The 23,071-nt window shown below is 34.1% G+C and overlaps 1 pseudogene; it reads right to left on the bottom strand.

Moving 5' to 3' along the window:
• Positions 1–1,695: 1,695 nt before the first annotated feature.
• On the bottom strand, positions 1,696–2,093 carry LOC130865768 (60S ribosomal protein L35-like; annotated as a pseudogene).
• Positions 2,094–23,071: the final 20,978 nt, after the last annotated feature.

Genomic DNA, 23,071 nt, shown 5'->3' with positions numbered 1-23,071 from the left:
GTGTATATCACTGAAATCACCTTGCAATAGCTTATGGATCTGTAACTGCTGTGTTGGAAGGACCAATTTCCTGTCAAGACGTAGATTCAGGTTTATATCACTGATAAAAAAATAATTATAAAATAATCCCTCAGTAAATCTACCAAGGTAGAAATCCAAATTTATTTTGCATTTGTCTTCACACTTCATGTATTTTATTCTCTTAAGGAATCATTTGAACTCTATTTTCAATCCACGTGCATTTTATTTTTGTTTTCCCACGTTGTGATATCATAGCCTATAAAGAGCATCTCAATGGAGTCAACCTACTTTTCAAGCTCCAGTTCACAATGGCAGGGAAGTCAAGACAATAGGAGCTGGAAGCAGTAGGGCACTCACATCTGCAAAGGAAGAGAGCTTGCTTCAAGTTGCTGCTGATTGTGGTTTATTTAATTAATCCAGTATCCTAGTGAGGGAGTGGTACTGCCCACAGTGAACTGGTCTTCCTACCTCATTCTATGTAATCAAATATTCCCCATAGCTGTATAGAGGCTGATCTCAAAGGGGATTCTACTTTATATCAAGTTGACAATTAGAATTTACCAACACAGTGTGATAAGTATTAAGAAATGGGAATTCAGGAAAGATAATCTACTGGGTGTTGATATAAGTATAAACAAACTATGTGAGAAGTGTTAATTTTTATTTACTTAAAAGCTATTGATTATGGTTAAATGACAAAATAATACCAATAGAATTTAGCTAAGTTAATCATACGTGAAAAATTGTTCTAATAACATAAGAAGCTTGTCAGTGTGTCATGTGGGGGATTATCTAAGTATATTATTATTCTTGTTATTATTATTTTACTGGATAATGATATAAATATGAGGGGAAATGTGAATGTTCCGTTCACGCTGGGACATCTCTCCTGCTAGAAAGACGTTGTATATGCAATGAAATTAGAGGCCTGGTTGTATATGCTTCAGCTGGATACTGTACTACAGTTCCTGAGACAAAAACAAGAAGACAGACTTCTTTGAGGTCAGGCCAGAGAAGTAAAAATGACACAGGCCCAGACTGGTATAAATGCCAACTCTCTTAACTACGGACTCCATGTAATTGACAAAATCTGTCTGCTTCTTTTAGTCTCACTTTCAAATTCTTAAAAAAAAAATGTATGTTTGGTGACTAGAGTTATGGAATATATGAAAGCATCCCACATAATCCCTACCATGTTGTACTCTCATGAATGTAATTTTATTCCTCTGAATGAATAGTAATATTTGAAAATATTTTTGTATTTTGTTGTGTTTGTGTGTGTGCATGTGTGCCCTTGGTATATGACAATCAGCATATTTGGCTTGTGTTCTAGACAATTTCAACATATGTTCTCAATTGTTTGCATTCGCCTATTTTAGTTTTCCTGACCACGAAAAGAATATATTTTGTACTTACGTTCTAACTATTACTTTAAAAAAGTCTCTTAATAATTAATAATCTAGCCAAGTCTATTCCTCAATTTAAGAAAAAATAATTCTGTTTTATTTAACACCTCATTCTCAGCAAATGAATTTTGTAGCCATTAATAAGGCAAAATGAACAGATTGTAAATACTGTTTCAGAAAAATGAGCACAACCTACTGTTTCTCTCTCTCTCTCTCTCTCTTTTTTTTTTTTTTTTTTTAGCCAATCTTGCATTTTATTGCCCTTCCATTAGGCCTTGACCGCATACTTGCTAAGCGGGTACAGTCTCTCCTTTCGCTGCTGCTTCTTTGTCTTCAGCTTCTCCCCGTGCTTGGTGAGCCTATGGCGCATGGCTCAAGTTTCCTTGGGTTGCAGGTCCAGAGGCTTGTACTTCTTGCCCTTGTAGAATTTCCCGAGGTTTTCCTTTTGAGTCTGGTTAATGACGGTGAGAACACGGGCGATGGATGTGTGGACAACTCGTATCTTGGAGAGCTTGGACGCGGCACCGCCTGTCACCTTGGCAACGCGAAGCTGGGATAGCTCCACCTTCAAATCATCCAGTTGTTTAGCAGCTCCTCCTTCTTCTTGCCGCGCAGGTCCAGAGCCTTATGTTGTTGTTTTGAGACAGGGTTTCTCTCTGTAGTCATTCTGTCCTAAGCACTCTTGTTGACCACGAGTACATGTTTATTAGAGTAGATAAAAGACAGCAATGGCTGAGGAATTTTCCAAAGTATTTGAAATACTAGATTTTCCCCTGAACAATATGACTATATGGGCAGATTTCAGTCTCCAGTAAGGCCTATCTAACAAGGATCTTTGTGAAAAATATTAACAGCACATTTTAGGACCCAACCATCATAAGCTTAATAGGAACAGACCATCCAAAGGAGATTTTTAATGTTCCAACCATTACCACCTGCCAGTGTAGGATCCAACCAAGATAAGCTTAATAAAGGCCCGAGTCTCAGTAGTTTACACCGAGCAATACCTAGATGCAGGAAGAACTGCAAACTGAGACTGCTCAGGAAAAGACCATTCAAAGGAAATTCCTAATGTTTCAACCATTGTAGATAGGGTCACCTGCCAGCACACATTCCCCAAGACACCCCTAGACAAATGTCAGCCAATCAGGGGTCCTGAACCTTAGAAATCCCTCACTCCCCCCTTTATTACTATAAAAAACCCAACTCCAATTAATCTTGGTAGTCTCCCATCATTCCAATACTTGGACACACCGAGAGTCGGAGTTTGCATACGGGACTTGGCCTCCTTGTTGGTTTGGGGGAGACTTCATGGATTTAGGCATAACTCACACATTGTTCTTTTCCTGTGTAGAGACTTCCTGGATGCATTTTCTTTACCACTGAGTTATGTCCGCATCCTTTTGTGAGGAAAGCAATGACCTGAGTTTTATTGCTGGTACACTTGTAGTGAAAGGAAAGAACCAACCTGTTTTTTTCTTTTTTTGTTTGTTTTCATCTCAATTCATCACAACCCCCAAATTAGTAATTAAATATTTACAAAAGGAAAGGAAAAATAGAAGGAAGGGAGGAGAGAGAGGGAGGGAGGGAGGAAGGGAAGGAAAGTGGAAATTGATCTGGGGAAATAGCTCAGTGGTGAAAGATGGATGTCACTAATTCGGGAAACCAACCTTCAATTCTCAGGACATACATCATACAGTGGAAAGAGAGAACCAATCAAGTCAACTGATCACCTGAATTGCATATGCACACCTTGGCATAAATGCTTATGTATAAAGGCGTGCGCGCGCACACACACACATACATGAATAAATAACTATCATGAAGTAATTTAGTTTTATATTTTATTTATCATATCATTTAGAACATGAGTTGAATTTCTCACTCACCTGAAGCTTCATGGTTTTGTGTTTAATGCCGATACTGTAGAGATATCCCTGAAGCCCCGTGGCTTTGTTTTTAATACTGAGACTGTAGTGATAGCCCCGAAGCAAGCCATCACATGAGCTTTCAGTCTTGATAAATGGATTATGATCAAGGCATGATTTGAAAATCAGGTATGCACTGTCACAGTGCTCTGTTTCAAGTTCTGTGAGATTCCTTTGTGGTCTTAGTTGTTGACTTGATTGAGTAGCATGTAGTGAGAATTTAAATGTTTAAATGACACGAGCTTTAAATTAAAGAGGTACTGAAATTTTAAATTGAAATGTGTCTGGGAAGCCTTTGGAAGTAGCATGTGTTTGAAGACAATTGCCGCTGGGTAGAGAAAAATAATCTTTTTCCTGCTTGCCAAATCATATTATTGTCAAAACCTGAATGGAATTAGAAGCCATTCACACAGTTGTGATGGATTATAGTTGCAATGTGAATTTTTGCATGAGTTTACCTTACCTCTTTATGTGTTCTGATTCTTGAATGAGAGGACATCTTACCCTTATTATTATATTAGCCTACTTTCTATATTCTTCATAATCATGTGTTATACCAGTCAATGAGGTTAATCAATTAGGTAACATGCAAGATAAACATAACACATCCCAAAATTGAGTTGATAAGATAAAAGTAGCTCATATACATAAATATTATATTAAATATTGAAATTCTTACATTTTCACTTCATATTTTAGTTAATTTTTTGGGCTGATGAATTTACTGTTTTATGTCAGAGCATCATATACCTATGTATATCCCATGAAGTGGGCTCAAATCTGTATCTGTTTCTTGGATGTTTGCTTCTAAAATCAAAGTATATGTCTGTAAATACAACTGATTATCTCCTACCTAAAGTTTAGATTCGTTAACTGAAAAGAAAATCATGTTCTTATATTAATAATGTAAATATTTATTAATTCCAAAAAATTAAAATTTCAAGTTGCTAAAATTTAACCTCGAATGTTGGAATTTACTAAGAACAAAGCAACACAGCATTCCATTTTGGAGAGACAAAATGTTTTAGAATATTTATTCAAAATTATTGCACATTCTGTAGTTCTGTGAATTAAACTCTAGACCTCACATATGCTAGGTGACTATTCTAACATTGAGACATACTTTAATCCAATAAATATTGTTTTTATATAAACTAATTTTATCCTGGCACCTGAAATTTAAAAAAAAAAAAAGGACTCTAGTAGATATCACAGTGTAGATGCACATTTTTCTCAGGGTTGTTAGCATACAACAAAGATGTTTAGCTCTACCTACATGAAAACTGGTAATATATTAACAAGAATTATTATTATTGTTTCAACTCTACCTTCTTTCTTGGGCTTGTACTCAATTTCTTAAAAGAACAAAATAGTTTCTTCAATCTACCTTCTTCATAAAAGGGAGACATAGTCTCATTATTAGAAAATTTCATAGATGTTTCAAGTTCACAAATTCATTTTCTAGATCTAAGTAATTTTTCTTAATAATATACTTGTAATATAAGTATATCCTATACATCTATATTTCCCTGAAGGTTTCTTCTATATATTGGAATTATCTAAATCATAATATTCATTCATTCACTTATATTTATTTATTTATTCATTATCTTATATCTACTTATTCATTTATTCATTCATGCATTCATATATACCTCTGTTAATAAGTCTGGATTATGACAACATTCAACAACAATCTATTAAACAGGAAATAAGAACTGTAAATAGAGTAACACTTGCAATTCAAAAGATTCAAGACTCCATCTTGTTTACAGCAAGAATGACTTTCATGAACGTGAACTTGAGTGAGTAGGGAGTGAAAGAGAATCTGAGAAGCATTTAGTGAGGGGTCAGAATATGAGAAAATATATTGTTTTAAATTTTCAGATAGTAAATAAAAACAATAAGATGACATGTCAAACAATTTCTGATAAAAACATACCGGTACCGAATAACAGAATACTGGACAGTGTAAATACTAAAGAATAATTTATTTTTATGGGTAAGATAGAGACTCAACTCCATAAGCAACAGAGCAATGTTTCTCAGCCCGTAGGTCATGTCCCCTTTAGGGGTTTGAATCACCCTTTCACAGGGATTGCCTAAGACCATCATAGAGGGAGGAAGGTGAGTGGGGGAGCAGGAGGGAAATTGGAGGAGGGGAAGAAGTGGAAATTTTGAATGGTATTATTTACAAAGCAATAAAATTTTATAAAAAAGAAATAATAAAAAACACGGATATTTATAAATCATAGCAGCAGCAAAATTTATGAAGTAGCACGAAACAATTTTAAGGTTGGGGGAGATCATATAAGGAACTATGTTAAAGGATCTAAGCATTAGTAAAGTTGAGAATCCCTGCCTTAGAGCATTTTCTTTATAAGTCTGCAAGAAACTCATCCTTCACTGCCTTGAAAATGTCACAGATGAAATATTTGCATTCTCTCTCTCTCTCTCTCTCTCTCTCTCTCTCTCTCTCTCTCTCTCTCTCTCTCTCTTTTCTCTCCAAGAAAATAAGTACACTTAAATATCTAAATGGCCATTTTTTAACAATGCATGGTAACTGAGAGGAAAAGTCTGCTTTGTCATTAGGTTATGAGGCAATAAATTCAAATTACAAATTTCCTAACTTTGACCCATACTTCAGTATAGAACATGATGGTCACGGAGAAGCAGTAGAAAAGTAAATTAACTTTCAAATATATCTGACTTTCTAAGTTAGTAGTATACACTAATAAAAATAACCACTAATGATTTTTTGACATTTTTTGTTTTATATATACATAATTTATGATGTGTTATATAAATTAATGCATTATAATTAGTAGTACTAATTATACATTATTTAATTTCAACTGTTTTGAAAGGATGTCAGAATTTTGCTTTTTATTATTAATACATTATTATATTTGGAAGTTATGACTATTAAATAGAAATACTTTCTACCATAGACCTCCTATTTTTCAGTTGATTTATTTTCTAGAAGTATATTAAATCTTAATCTGTCTTTACATAAGAGAAAGTCTTTAAAGTAGAAGAAATGGTGCAATGATTTTGATTAAATCATGTTCCTCTCCATTACAGCAATTATGCTTCAAAGTTCTATCATATTATTTTGCTTTTTTTTAAGTTACTAGAAACTGATCAAATTGTGTGTGTGTGTGTACGTGCGTGCGTGTGTGTGTGTGTATGAGAGTGTTATCAAGTGAATACATTGTTCCTCTGGCATCTAGAAGGCATTAGATTCCCTGGAGCTCGAGTTACAAGCAGTTGTAAGTCATCTGACATTGGTATATGGTACTTGGTCTTCTGGAAGAGCAACATGCTCTCTTAACTACTGAGTCATCACTCTGGCTCCCATTCGGACAATTTAATTTTCTGAAAAAAAATTTCAAAATGAAATAAAAAAAGCTAAATTGAACTGAAGAAGTTATAATTTCAAATAATAATGGAATGACATGTCAATCAAATAATTTATTTCACTGCAAGACATAACACTAAGAAGATGTTTGGTATATTTGAAAAAATCATCAGCTTTTGAAGATCTTGGATACTGAGCAAATAATTCTATTTGTCTAAAGAATAGTTGTAATCAGAAAGATCTATAATCACTTTAAAAGGTATTTAATTATTGTAAGAATGAGTTCAAAAGCTGCTGGAAGCCACATCAAAAAGCCATTTTGTGCCTGAAGCTGTGCTTATATCACCATCAGACAAACAATTATAAAACATAATTTTCATTAGGCCCCACAGGCAACAAAATATTTATTGAACATGACTGAAAAAGACTGAAATTTTTAAGTGAAATAATTTGTGTAATGAATCTTTCAACTACCTTGTTCGGGAATTTAAAACATTGTAAATTATTAAACCTAAACTAATTCATAAATTTATTCATAATTATCATACACTCAATTATTTTCATATATTTTCATAGACAATGAAGTATAAGCAATGAATTTGTTGCCTTGTATTAGTTTGGTTAGATATAAATTATTGCTAGAAGTGTGTGGGCTCACCCATGAGCTATGTTCAAGCAAAGAATATACCAAAATAATTTCTCACATATAACTCATTTTTTGAAATGAGCAAGGCAGGATGGAAATATAGTATCAAGAAAATTAAAACCAAAGTTTAATGCAAACCCCTGTCTTTGCTTATGCATTGAGCCTATACGTTATCAGTGTATTTCACTGTTAGAATATTCCATGCTATTAATGTTTTAATATTTAAAAATTAAACACTGGTCCTATATCAATGAAAGGATATGATTTTATGATTTAACAAATTTCCATTTTCTTTTTATACTTTTAAACATTCTGTGTCACTAACATTTCAGAACATTGACTAACATTTATTTCTAATTATTTATGACTTTCTATCCCTCATATTGTCTAAAATTCACTTTTGTCCATGAATAAAGTTTTGAAGTGATTTTAACAATGGATGAACTGCCTGAGAATAGGTTAAACAAACAGATCATCAACATTACTATGAAATAACTCAGAGTTTTGATCAGTATAATGTGTCTGGTGGTCAGAGCCAGCAAAATTAAACATCTGGAGCAGTAGTAAAAGTTCTATGAGAAACAGCAGGCTCTGGAGCAGAGACACATCTGGTTATAGGTCCTCAGAGCGCCACACCAGGGAAATGCAGTCATCCAAAGTAGAGCATGAAGACTCCCAACTTTTATTGGTATCATTTTATCCATGCTGAGTAAATAAGCCTTCCCTTGCCCACTTGCACTTTCTTCTCCAGGACTATAAAATAGGATGGCTGGCTTCCAGGACTTTCCTGGCACAACTACATCTGACAATTTTATTTTTGTCTTGGAGATTTTTGGAAGATGTAAGTGTGGAGAGATTGATTCATATTTGACAAGAAGTTATAGTTTCTAATGTCATTATGATACCATTTGTCCATACTACTTTCTCCCATAACGTCTTGAATCATTTGGAAAGATATCGATATGGTTGCCTGAAAGGGTTTCCGGGTTTGGAAAATTGAATTGTAATTGTATACTTTTAGGGAAAAGCAGGTAATGTATTTTCCTCCTCAACAACCAAATGTGATCTAAATCCTTCTCATTCTTAAATTCTCAGCCTAGGTATCATTTATTCAATCAGTTTCTTGGATTAGCTACTTCTCTCACTAATCTAACAAAAGGAGTCTGGTTAAAGCCAGAGAGCAGCTCCCACTATACTGAATGAGGAAGCATAGTGCACTGAGTCACCAATCAGGGAGCAGAGACAGATATAGCTGGTATTCTGATATCTTTTTCCACGCTAGAGCCATGGAATGAGGCCACAAATAGTCAGCGTCAGTCATCTCTCTTCTTTTTACAACACGTGGGAAATACCAGGCTTATTTCCATCAAGCTGATTGACAGTGGATTGCTCGTTGTGAATTCAAAAGTACAGTCCACCTTCATGCATCTTCCCATGTGTACTGCGTGCTTAGTTTAGAATGCATTTCTTTTTTTTTCATATTTTATTTTTTTATTAATTAATTAATTTAATTATTAAAGATTTCTGCCTCTTCCCCGCCACCACCTCCCATTCCCCCCTCCCCCAATCAAGTCTTCCTCCCTCCTCAGCCCAAAGAGCAAGCAGGTTTCCCTGCCCTGTGGGAGGTCCAAGGACCACCCACCTCTATCCAGGTCTATTAAGGTGAGCATCCAAAGTACCTAGGCTCCCACAATGGGGATGTTCTATCGGGAACTCACCAAGGCCAGCTGGCTGGGGTCTGAAAAACCATGGGACAAAACCGATCTCGCTGAACATAATGGACAATGAGGGCTACTGAGAACTGAAGAACAATGGCAATGGGTTCTTGATCCTATTGCATTTCCTTTTTTGATATGTATGTCCATATGGGTCTCTTCCCAGAAAAAAAAATATGTTGCATAAAATTTTACTAAACAAAACCCTACTACCTTTTATGCACTTCTGGGTACCTAGTAGGTTCAATAATTATTTAAAGTGCAAATATGTAATTAAGCAGATGATGATTAACAAACTGTACAGAAATAACTTCATTTTCATATTCTTTAGTGATTGCTATAGAAATTACTTGTGCAATTATTTCAATGTGTCTGATCAAATCATTACTCAGAGTAAATTTGTACGATAAACAAAGTACATTTTTAATGGATCATTTTATATTCAGAAAATGAGGCTGATGTAATTCTGATGATAACCACGACTGTCTATTTGAAAATAGGATTGAGAGGGAATATTGCAGGAATTAGACCTCTGTTTTCTGATTGTAAAAGCTTACAGGTGTTCCTGATGAAGCCATGTTTTCCTGGGTTCCAAGAACCTGAACTTTCCAGATCACTTGGCATGGTTGGCTGGGGTCAAAATTTGTATTGTATGTGGTGAATGCATTCACACTCACTATTTCCCAAAATGACCCATTTTATCTTTTTATCTCTTGCTAAACAGTAACACCTGTAATCAGTATGTGTCTCTGCTGATTATTGACCTATCTTCAGTGAACTGAGAGAATAGCAAGCTTTTTCAAGAAGAGGTAAGAACAGAGAATTGCCCCCAACTGCATAGTTTTAGGAAATTCCTACAGGTTATATAATAGCAAAGACAATATTTTAATTTTTTTTTAAATCTACAATTCAACAGGTCAGGAGTTAATTTTCAAAATATAAAGCAGATCAGGTCCCATATTTTAAATAGATGATTGTGTACCAAGAAATAAAATACTAACATTCAATTGATTAGGAGTTAATTTGTCTTGTAACTGGTGATTACTCAGTAGTTTAGTAAAGCAAAACTGTACCCTGAGTGTAGTTAGCATTTCAAATGCTAGCTACGTCTTGAAGACAAGAAAGGAGACTTGAACAGACTTCCTGCCTATAATGGAGACACAGAGATGAGCAATGCATGTAGAATGCTAACCATCTGCATTTTAAATAGTTTCTCTCCATTAAGGCACTTCCTGGGGACTTTCCCATAACTAGTCAACACTGTTCTACCATTGCTAATCTTATTACTATTTTGATTTTATTATTCTCTCATGCATCACATCCTGACTGCAATTCCCCTCCCTTCACTCCTCATACTTCCCCACTCCCTCAGATTCTCGCCTTTTGTTTCCCTTAAAAAAGAACTCCAAAAAATAAAAAACAAAACAAAAATCAAACAATAAAAACATATGCCCATATAGGAGAATTGGTTTGGGTCACTATCCTAGATTCCAGTTAGTTTCCACTGCTCTAGGCTTTCACGTGTCTCTGTAAAATGACCCTTGAATTTAATTATTTCTACCTTCTTGACTCTCACCTTCTCCTGATCCCACCTGTCCCCAATATACCTGCCAAATCTATTCCATTCCCCCTTCCCAGGGAGATTCATTTGTCTTCCTTAGAGCCCTCCATGTTACTTAAGATCTTTGGATTTTTAGATTATAGCATGATTATCATTTACATACCAGCTAATGTCCTTATAAGTGAATGCACACCATGCTTGTCTGTCCATGTCTGCATTACCATACTTAGCCTGATGTATTTTAGTTCTGCCCATTTCCCTGTAATTTTTATGATGTCATTGTTTTTAACGCTGACTAATACTCCATTGTGTAAAAGTATCACATTTTCTTTATCCACTTTTCAATTGAGAGACATCTAGTGTATTTACAGTTTCTGAATATTATGGACAGAGCTGCAGTGGTTGAGCAAGTGTCCTTTTGATAGGATGGGGCGTCCTTTGGGTATATGCACAAGAATGCTATAAATGGCTTTTGAGGTAGATGAATTCCCAAAATTCTGAGGAATCACCATATTGATTTCTGTAGTTGGTGCACAAATTTGTACTCCCACTAATAATTGAGGCAAGTTCTCCATGCTCAAAATCCTCAACAGCACGAGGTCTCACATGTGTTTTTCAATTTAGCCATTCTGAGAAGTGTAAGATGGAATCTCAGAATCATTTTGGTTTTTGTTTTCCTGATGGCTAAAGATGTTGAAGATACTTTTGATCCTCGCACATGGGTCCTAGAAAGTAAAGTTGGGTCCTCATCAAGAGCAGAAATGTGTTCTTAACTGATGAACCCTGAGTTTGAAAATTTCTGAGATTAAACTAAATATCAAGATAAACTTTTTATACCATAATTAATCATTGTGATCAATCAAAGTAACTATTAAAATTTATGCATACAATAGTTACACAGACTTTTATAACAACTTGTTTACGTATTCTATTATGATCCATATGCTAGAATATTTTAAATACTCAATTATATGACTATATATGACACATAACAAGACATATGATTTAAGTGTCTATATAATCTAAATCGGTAGTTCTTAGATGAAATGTATTCCAAATTTTTTAATAAAAGTTGATGGTTAAAAATCTTCACTCTATCAGCAAGTTATGAATAATAAATACAAAGCACATCTTCTAACATATCATTTTATAACTTTGAAAAGTAAATCTGTCAAAAATGAGCATTTTTAAAAGGTTAAATAAATTGTACTTTCACTGAATTAAAGCTGTTGAAAGCTCTTAAAGGTCACCTTTTCATGGGATTTCACTTATTTACAAACTGTACTACTCATCAAAGAGTATAAGATAGGCTTCATATATTGGTGAAAATATCAAAATCTTGATGGAAAATATGCTACCTATGACTATGGTTGTTATGTAATAATTACATCTTAAAATTATCAAATTAGTTAATGATCAGATAAGATTTGGCATAAAAACAAATTGCAGTTGTCTAATAATTGGTTTACAATAAGGTTGAGAATATAATTCTTTCATTAACACACATAGAGATACATTTCTTTTCAAACTGAAAATGCCATGATCCATGTCCAATGTCAGTTTATCCATTTACCTATTTTGGTCATTGCCTCTCTTTAGTATAGTATCACTTCTTCTAGATAAGTATTTTTATTTTCAAGTCATAAATTACTTACATATTATCTCAATTGAGTGCATTTTACATGTTATCCTTGAAGAGGCTCACAGAGTAACCACCACTCTTAAAAACTAGAAGGACTTAAATCTAAGGGCATAAAATTCATTGCTGTTTCTTTAAAATTGGTAAAAAAAATTTAGATCAAGTGAATATAATATAATTTCCATCATAGATTATATAAAAACTTTGGGACTCATGATTAACTGAACAGTCCCTCACTGATCATATCATACATGATACCTTTTTCTTTTACCTGTAGTGAGTTCTACATTATTTGAATTTTTTAGAATTTATAGACTGTTTAATAATAATGTGTTTAATTACATCATCAGAAGCTATTATCATCCTTATGCATCATGTATTGTCACTTCAGAAACTAAAAACAAAACAAAGCTTTTACTTTGCAAAGTAAAGTAATAGTGAAAGCCCAAAGTACTTGCTAGATTCAAATAAAAAAGCAAAAAGCAAAAAAAAAAAAAAAAGATCTATAATCTTGTGTTCTTAAAGGAAAACCGAATCGGAAGACACAGAAGCAGAACGGAATTCTTTTCATAAAAGTTTTGACACTGCCATGTTTTAATCTCTTTCTCATGCAATGCAAACTTATGAAGCATCTTTCATATAAATGTGTAGTGATGGGACTCAGGGAGGGTTAAATGGTAAAGCATTTGCCATTCAAACCTATGACCCAAATCGGTATCTCTAGAATTCATGTTATAAATAAACATGATGTAACAGTACAAGTGTCTGTAGTCCCCACATATCCCCACTGAGAAATGGAAGCAGAAGGCAGTAGACTTGGAGTAAGGAAAACACCCAGCCAGTCTGCTAAATCTACCAGTGAACAATAAAGACCTCGTGACAAACAAAGGTGGGAGGTGGAGACCAACATTCTTGGTCACTCTCTGTTCTACACACGTGCCTACATTCGCACACAGGCTCATTCAAGCTCACTCTCTCTGTTATTTGTCTCTGTCTTTTTTCTCTCTGTCTCCCTCTCTTTTTGCTTCTCTCTGTCTATGTCTTTCTGTCTGTTTCTCTCTCTCTCACACACACAAGCTAACTAACACACACATGTACAGAGAGAGAAGAAAGACCCTCAACAATGTTCTTATACTAAATCTTTGTGTACTTTCTCAATTTTTCTGTTTTGCATTTTACAAATACTTGCATACATTACTAAGAAATATTCAGCAATGACTGCCATTCAATAAGAAAAAAATAACATTCTATGTTGTTTGTCAGTTATTTAAATTTATGTCTTCTAAAATGAATTTTACTTTAAAAGTACTTTTAAAAGTGGATATACATCATTTCAGTATTAATTCACCTAAGTCTTGAAATATATATTCATATAAGTATACAATTATGTATATATACATACATGCAGATTATTTATTTTGTTATTTATTTGTTATGTATGTATGTGATGCATGGTTTTGCATATGTATAGTTCACTCACCCATAAAACAACTATGTTCAAGACTGACATGCTGTCTATCTTAATTTTTTGAGACATGGTCTCTCACTGAAACTGAAACTTGCTTCAGTTAGACCCCTGGTCAACTAGAACCAGCTCCTTATCTGCAGGTCTGCCTTCACACTCACAGTGCTAGGGTCATAGTTCTGTGTTACCATGTGCAACTATCACATGAACTCTGATGATCCAGAGTGTTTTCCTTATGCTTCTTTGACATATGATTTGCAAACTGAACCCATCTTCTTAACTAATAATCATTTATTAAATTCTAAGTTTACCCAGAACCCTGATGCAAACGATCTTGTGAATGTAGCAAAAGAACCATCATTTTGAACAGTTACTTGCCTTGCTTCTTTTGCAGATAAATTATAATAATTCTACACTAATATAATTTCAATTGATTCTGTTCATTTTATTTTCTATTAGTGACCGTACTCCTTTTTGACATAAGTTTACAAACATAATTATCTCAATATCCATTTCTTCTCAGAATTACTGAAAACCTGTATTAGGTATAATATAAATTTTAGCACTAAATAGCATTGAAATGGAGCTTAGCTTTGGATTAATGATTGCACATGATTAAATATGAGCAATTTTTTAATTTGAAACAGGTCAGACATATATTTAATCAAGTGTCATATGAAAACTAATACTCCTTAAAACAGTGAGGCTACATGAATGGGATATGAATAATCAGAAATGTGACTTCTCTTGTCAAATCAACAATGATCTTAAATGCAAAAGAAGACACAGCTTTGATTTAATTCTAGACATGGGTAAAGAAACTTACAACAGTTGTCTATTCATGTAGACAGGAGAGTTTTTCTATAACCTTATTGTTCTATGTTGAACAAAAAATGTTTTCTGTTGCTTACATTTATTATTTTAATTTTAATTAAATACCATTAACTCTTGTTGTTGCTTCCTTGGGGTTGATTTCCTTCTTCTCATTCTCTGAGATGCTTTGCATAACAGGAAGTTATCTTGATATTTACTATAAACATCCAGAAGCACAAAGGAAAATAAGCTGGAGAAAGACATTTGGCAGCGAACACTAGCAGCTAAGCACAACAGAAAAGGAAGTACTTTAACATGTCCAGAGTCTCTTAATATGACTTAATCAATATCTGGAAATGTTTCCATTGAAACAGACATAAAGTGTTAAGTGGCCCAACCTCACCAATCAGACGTTAGCAAAATATTTATAGTTAGAGATGTATTACCAGTCATTATGACTTTTTCCAAACACAGACAGACAAAATACCCAACATGTGACTTTGGTGAATGAAAACATAATGAGAAGGAGTGATCAGTATGAAAAGAAAGACTCCAAAGGCAAAGTCCCTAAGTACCAGAGTTGCTCAATATATAACTTAATAGTTTCAGCACTCAAGCGCTTACCAGTGGCTGGAGAAAGTACATAACACCACAGGTGCTTTGAACAAATATTTCTTCTCATTAATTGAAATCTGTGTGATCAAGTCAAACCTAAGTAGAAGAAAATTAAAATTCAAAATGCAGTCTCAATGATTTGATGTAGAATTCCCCTGTATGCTGTGAATATGTTTTATTACCATTGGTTAATTAAAAAAAAAAAATTGTTTCGGCCAATGGCTTAGCCAGGCAGGAAATCTGAAAAGAGATATAAAAAGATTGTAGGCAGAATGAAGAAGATGCCATGCAGCTGCCAAAGGAGACAAATGCCCAGAACCTTTACTGGTAAGCCTCAGCCTTGTTGTGATACACAGATTAATAGAAATGGGTTAACGTAAGACATGAGAGCTTACTAAAAATATATATGAGTCATTAGACAAACAATGTTTTAATTAATATAGTTTCTGTGTGATTTTTGGGACAGAGCAGTGGGGAAACAAACAAGAACTCTCTGCTTACATAATGGTGTCAATGTGGGTAACTACATCCACATAAAAACTGAGGAAGCTTGGGAAGAACACAAAAGAACAGAGTTTAGCACAGCTTCTTGGTAGCCAAATTTTTTCAGATCGACTCTGTATGCTGGGTAGTAAGCAGAGGCATGGCTTCTTTAAGAGAAATCTTCCTGACTCAATGTTAGTGGCAAAGAATTGCATGGCTTCTTTAAGATCTAACTTCCTAGCTCATGATGACAGAATGAAACTCTGGTTCTTTCCTGCATTTAAATGGGATCTGAGCAGCATGTTACAAATTGCTTAATGGAAACCTAGACCTGCTGTGTCCCTGGAGGTGGGCCAGTAAGCATAAGCATAACTCGCAGAGACAGTGAACATACCACTGCCATGATTGACTGACTGGAACACGCAGGGAGAGAGCCACAGAGCTGGTCATAGCTATGCCTGCTCAGCATTAAAAAAGAAGAAGAAGAAGAAGAAGAAGAAGAAGAAGAAGAAGAAGAAGAAGAAGAAGAAGAAGAAGAAGAAGAAGAAGAAGAAGAAGAAGAAGAAGAAGAAGAAGAAGAAGAAGAAGAAGAAGAAGAAGAAGACTCATGGTCAGAAAATGATTACAGATCTGCAATAAAGACAGATTCATACAAAAAAAAACCCTCTGAGTAGGTTACAGTGTGTTTAAAAAATGTATGTAGGCTTGAGAGAAGAAAAAGAGTATAGATAGGTATAAAATTAATTAATTAAAACTGGTCTCTTTAAAGAGACAGTTGTAGTTTAAAGAAGTAAAGAAAAGAAGAAAACTAAACCATGGAATATACACAGAGAGTATGGATTATGTATATTATTGTTTTCTTTGAATTTTTGGACTGCAGAGAGATATGTGATTCCGGGGATTTCCAAGTTAAACTAACAGAATAGTATCTTGACTTCAAAATTTGAGTCTAAGGATATGTTACTTTTGGAAAAGAGGTTCTGCTTTTGTTCCCACAGAAGATGAGAACCTGGGAACCTTCCAGGCTAATATGGTTTTATGGAGCTTAATCCCCTGAAAGGTATTCATGAACATTAAAAATACTTCACCCAACGAAAAGCAGGAATCAGTTTGTAGAAAACTACACCCAAATTACCAAAATGATTATTTATAAATGTTTGTTTTAATTAGAAACTGGGTTGAGTATGACTCATTAATGGTCACAGTCAATCTCTTTTTTAAGAAATTGGGGAGATATGAAATAGAAATGAATTCTTTGCACTGGTATGGATCTTTGTCTATTGATACAAATTTAAGATCAATTTTATTATATGTATCTCTGTTCTTGCTTAAGGTATTATGTTTATATACCTCATTTAAAGTGTAATGTATAATGAAAAATTATGGATTTGTAGAGAGTCATCTATAATAGTCAAACTTACAGCCATGTTATTTAGGATTTCTAGATGCACAGAGATACGTTTCAGATGGATGGATATTTTTCAAACCTTTCAAAGATCTACAGAACATGGCATTTAGAATGTTTTAAGTACTTAGAATTTTCTCAAAAGTGAGACATGCCTGCCCCTGGCAGCACTGATTACTTCAGAGAGGTTGATGGGCAATGTAGAAACATGTTATGAAATTTGCCTTCAAGTGACAAGGATACCCATTTGGGAAAGGAACTGCTTTATTCTGGACTGCTTGATGGTATACTGTATGAACGGAATATGCAGGACCCACAGAAAAATGACTGATGAACTTGACTAAAGACAGTCCTTTAGGTTTCCTGCTTCATGAAAGCATATGCCAGACTTTGTGCATGACATAATAGATAGTGTGACTGACAAAGTCCCAATATAGGTGGAATTGTCTTTGAAATTTCCTGCTTCATGAAAAAGTCTACCAGATACTATGGGCCTGTAGACTGAAGATGGATGCACCAATGTTATAGAACAACTTTGGTTGACTGTACAGACGCCATCATGTCTCTGTCAATTCTAGAAACTTGGTAATTGCTTACAATGCATTTCCTGTTTATTTGTGTAATATTATATCCTTCTGGGGACTTTGAAGAGTTGAAGATACTTATAGTTATAATTTTCCTTAGTTATGATAAAAGATAAGTTAGATATAAAACTTGAGATTCAAAAAGATAGGGTAGGTAATAGAATATTTTCCTTACCGTTTTATATATGTAATTTTACTATGTTAAAGTTAAAACCTAACTTCTTATTTAGGCAGACAAGGGGAGATAATTTGGGATTCCCCTCTGTATGCTGTGAATATGTTTTATTACCATTGGTTAGTAAAGAAGTCGCTTCAGCCTATGGTAAGGCAGAATAGAACTATGCAGAAAAACTAAACTGAATGCAAAAAGAGACATGACAAAATCAGAAAGATGCCGTGTAGCTGGTGAAGGAGATAGATACCCCAGAATCTTATGGGAAGGCCACAGCCTCATGATAATACACAGATAAATTTAAATGCATTAATTTAAGATGTAACAGTTAATAAGATTCCTGAGCTAATAGGCTGAACAGTGTTCTAAGTGTTGTAATCAGTATAGTTTTTGTGTAATTCTTTAGGTCTGGGCAGCTGAGAAACTAAAGAGCAGTCTCCATTTACCATAGCTTCCCAGTCTAGTATACTGTATTCTTTATGAAAAAATTACATGAATTTGAGTCTTTAAAAATAATCTCATATAATTATGTTATGCTAAATGAATTATGCTAAAATAGATGTGCCTTTACTAACGAAGCTTATTAGGGATATGAAAAAAAGAATAGGTTTTAAAAGGGTCCCTTTTGTTTGATCCACTCATTTTATTGTTCTTTTTAATATCTTTATTGTGCAGGCATTGAAACCTATTCTGGACACAGTGTAAATGAAAGTATAGAACCATTAATTACAAATAATAACAATAAAAAATAAAAGAACAGAAAACAACTATAATAAATATCTATTACAGAAAATAGTATTACTGAATGCCAGAAGTAGCAACGTATTTATATTTTTTTTATATTAAATACCTGAGGTTTGCTTTAGTTATTCTGTTAATGCTATTGTTGATGTTTTTGTTGGTCATGGTAGTGGAGCTGTGTTGATAATGATGTTTATTCCTTTAGTGTCACATGATAAGATAATTATTCCAATTTATGAATTTTCACTGTTTTTCCTAAGTAGCCAAATGATATTACCTTAAACATACATTCAAGATACGCCTGAGAAAATCTGAATTTATGGGGAAATACAACCTATGTTTTAAAAGAATAGACTAACACTTGTAAAAATCGTTAGCGACAAATAGCTCTAGTGCGTTTATTTTGAGAATGGGATAACTATGTTCCAAAATGTTCTTTAGATTTGGTAGAAAGCAAAATATAGTCCCAATTACTTTCTTGTATGTTAGGCCATGAAATCTGAATAGTTAAATTTATACTGTAGCATTTTGGGAAAAAAATTCTCATAAAGTATCAACAGTCTTTTACTTATGGATATTGAGTTATTTCACCACCATTTGTTGAAGATGCTTTCGTTTGTCCCACTGTATAATTTTGGCTTCTTTGTCAAAAATGTGGATGTTGGAACTTTTGGGTTGTTTCTAATTCATATCTCCCTTGCAGCATAGATTCTTTCCATTCACTATGTCCAATTACAGTAAAATATTTATGAGAAAATAACCTCATGGATGGGGCAAGATTCACAGACATTCAGTAACAGACTCATAATTGTTCAGTGCCATCATTCTCATTCCTAATCTGTGAGTTTAATGAAGTTCCAAGCTTTTATTTGCAGGCATACATTTCCAGTGTTATTTTCCTGATTTCAAACTAAACCTCTGCCGGTGTCAAATGATACTTAAAAAGGTATCAGCCAAAGCTTTGAGCCAGTGAAAACCACAGAGTTCAGGGTTCTGCTTTAGATATTACTCCTTCACTGATTTGGGCAATGTATTTCCATATTTATGTTATTTAAGTGAATGTTTCGTGAGGAAGGAAATGAAAAGAAATCAGCCTTTTGATGAAAGTATTAAAATATGAATTTATTAGTTGAAGACCTTTGTATTAGACTCCAGTTAGCAGAAAGCTAAAATGAACACACCAGTGTGATAGCAAGCACTGAAAATGGATAAGAATGTAGATATTTCTTTGCACTTGCATTTCCCAGAATGTATCACATTTTCACATTTGCCTGTTTTTTTTCTTTTAATATAGAAGGATGCACTTATTGGGATTTTTATTCTTAATCATATGAAGGGACAAAGAAAAGGAACAAAGGGTCTTAGACTATTTAAACACATGGCTCCTAATAACTTTAAAATTTCTCCAGAAGAAGTAAAACTGGATACCAAGCAAACTTGGCCTGTTAGAAACCCCAAGTTTATGATTAAGTCAGAAATATTGAAGACAGACAGAGTCAAAGAAAAATGATGCTCTCTGGGCAGCATTTTCATTCCGAGCTTTGTCAGACTATTGAAGAACTCAGAAGTAAAATCTCCAGTCTATGGTAAGAGGATTCCTCATGACAGAAAACAAAACTGTTAATCAGTCTGTGGCAAGAGTGGCTATAAGTTGACAACTAGAATTCGAGGTCCATCTGTATGATTTCAGTTGTTTGTGCATTTTAAAAGAGAATATTTAGCAAACGTTTGATGTATAAATGAGTATCATCTAAAATGATTGATGGAACCAACAAGAAAAAGCTAAATCTTATTCACTATAGTAGAAAATGAGTCAGAAAAGTGTGTCAGAAGTTATTGAAGGTTTCTCAGTGAACATCCATAATGGAAGTTTCAGTTAGCTGCAGGGAGAATTTCAATCATTTAGATAAAGCATGTTTGTGAACCTGTTCATTTGCTGAGTAAATGAAGTCAAATTTATTTGTACTAATCAAATAAATATTCTCAAGGTCATAAGTAATTAGTTAGTATTTTTTTTTCTGCTTCACCCCTGAATCTTTACATGTTTCTTTACTACTTTATTCATCGAAAATAATTCACTGTGGTTACCCATGGAATTAACAATGTGGGATTTCTCTGTTTTGATAAATAATGTGATTGATAAGGGAAATAGATAATAAACCACAATGCTTCTAACACTTCCAGATGGTGATTTTTCTATGAGTAATTATAGTTTCTATATTCCTGAAATGTACTGCATTTTAAACACCATGTACTACACTGGTGAGATGCCTGAGCTGGAAAAGGACTTGTGAAAGCCAATGACCTTAACTCAATTCCTGGGACATCACAGGAGAGAACTTTTTTCCACCAGTTGTCCTCTGGCCTTGACATGTATGTGCACGTGTGTCTACCCACGCAAACAAGCACATGCAAAACAAATAATAATAATTAAATGAAAAAATTCCCCAATAAACATTATTGCTATTGCAAACTGTTTACTATGAATCCTATATATTATAAATTATATTTGTTTCCTTAACTGTGCCTCTAAAACAATACAATTACTTTATTTCCTCTATTTTCAGTTATCTAATTTATATTACTCATGACACATTGCATATTTTACAACTTAGAATATGTCTAAGGGTGAAAATCATTGCTGATTTGGACAGTGCCATACTTCTTTCATATTTATGTGGTTATGTTGATTAAAGAAACTTATGACTTAATACTGATATTTTCATATATGTTATAATACAATTAACAACCTATATACATTCTCTCTCCATAGTAGGTGATGTAGTTGATGACAACAGATCCTTTATATTCATAAATTACAGATATGAAACCTCCTTATATATCAAGGTTCTTGATGCTAGTGTGACTAGTAGAAGGGCTGTAGGGCTTCCACACTATGCATTCCTATGTGCTGTGTACTTTTCATTATGTAGAGATTGTTCACGCTATAGAATGCAAGCAAAAGGCATGTCAGTAGTATTTACGTTGTATTGTCTAGGAATTTATATAAAGGAACTTTAGCTGCTACAGTGTGGTAAGTACATACTAAAATTATTTTTCAAATTTTTTTCCTGTTGGTAGTGGATTGAATGTGGATTTTATGGAACCCTTGCATGAAGATAAAGCACAGCAACAGAAACTAGTCTTCTCCCAACATGTATTCCTAGATAAGAGAATGAAATACCTGAAGTCATACTCTCCAAACAATGTCGAATATTTGGGTACAGCCATCCTCATAGAAACCAAATATCTACTTAAGCCTACCAAGGTCTTAATAAAAAATGCTGCTGTTTCTCTGGTCTGTGAGGTAACTCAGTCAACTGATAATTTATATACAATTACACAAACAAACATTAGACTTAATTTTTTTAATGTTTTTCTGTGCCTAACTTTATCCCACATAGATGCAACTGAAAATCACGAAAACATATTGAAATTATCTTGCATTGATATTACTTTGAGTATAAATAAATTAAACAAGATATACTAAGTTACAGCAATTTATGAGAATCTTGAAATTAAGGCCTATTAATTTTTTAACAATTGCATATATAGATATATAGATAGATAAATTCAAATAATGGCATTTATTCTTCTAGGTGTTATTTTATTGACACCCCTCTCAGAATGTAAAAACAAAAGTTACATGTATACAAAGACACACTCAAAGACATACCCACATAAATTTTCTTGTTAAAATTCTCATTTTATATTTAGTTGTGTTTTGCCTGTATGTATGTATTTGCACATTTTCATGCCTGGTGCCAATAAACATCAGATGACTTCAGCGCAAGATCCCACCCAGCTAAGTTTCTAGCATGTAGAAAGGAATTAAAGAAATGTTTAGAACGTGGGGTATTATACACCTTTAATCCCAACATTGAGAAGGCAGATTCAGGCAATCTCCGAGTTTGAGGCTGGTCTGACCTAAAGATCAAGTTAAGGAAAGTCAGAATTAAGCATTAAAGGAAAACACAACGCTGTAACATTTGGAGGTAAAGCAAAACCACTAGAGGCCAGGCAGTGGTGTCACACACCTTTAATCCCAGGATTTGGAGACAGAGGTAGATGGATCTCTGTGAGTTCAAGGGCACCCTAGGCTACACAAGATAAATGCAGAAACAGATTCAGGTGGTGGTAGTTTATATTTTTAATCCCTGTCCTAGGGAATCACATGCCTTTAATCCCAGTACTAGAGAGGAATATAAAACAGGAGGAGACAGGTCTCGACTCACTGTCATTCTGAGGATTTGTGGATGCAGGATCACCATTTAAATGTGAGGTAGAGGTAAGAGCCAGTGACTGACTGCTTTGCATTTCCTATCTTCAGGCTGAACCCCAATATCTGTCCATTGGTTTTTATTATTCATGCCACAGTTCCTAAATGGAGGCCTACTGGAGAGGACATTGTGTGAAGCTGTGAAGTTGCAGTCTGAATTGCCTTGGAGAACCCAAGATGTTTGAGTTGCCAGAGTTGTGAGATACCTGCCAAGGAGAGCTGCTAACAAGGAGAGGA

Source organism: Chionomys nivalis, chromosome 24 (assembly GCF_950005125.1).
Source record: "Chionomys nivalis chromosome 24, mChiNiv1.1, whole genome shotgun sequence".
Lineage (NCBI taxonomy): Eukaryota > Metazoa > Chordata > Mammalia > Rodentia > Cricetidae > Chionomys > Chionomys nivalis.
The sequence above is the reverse complement of the archived record's forward strand: the minus strand, read 5'-3'. Positions and strand labels throughout refer to the sequence as shown.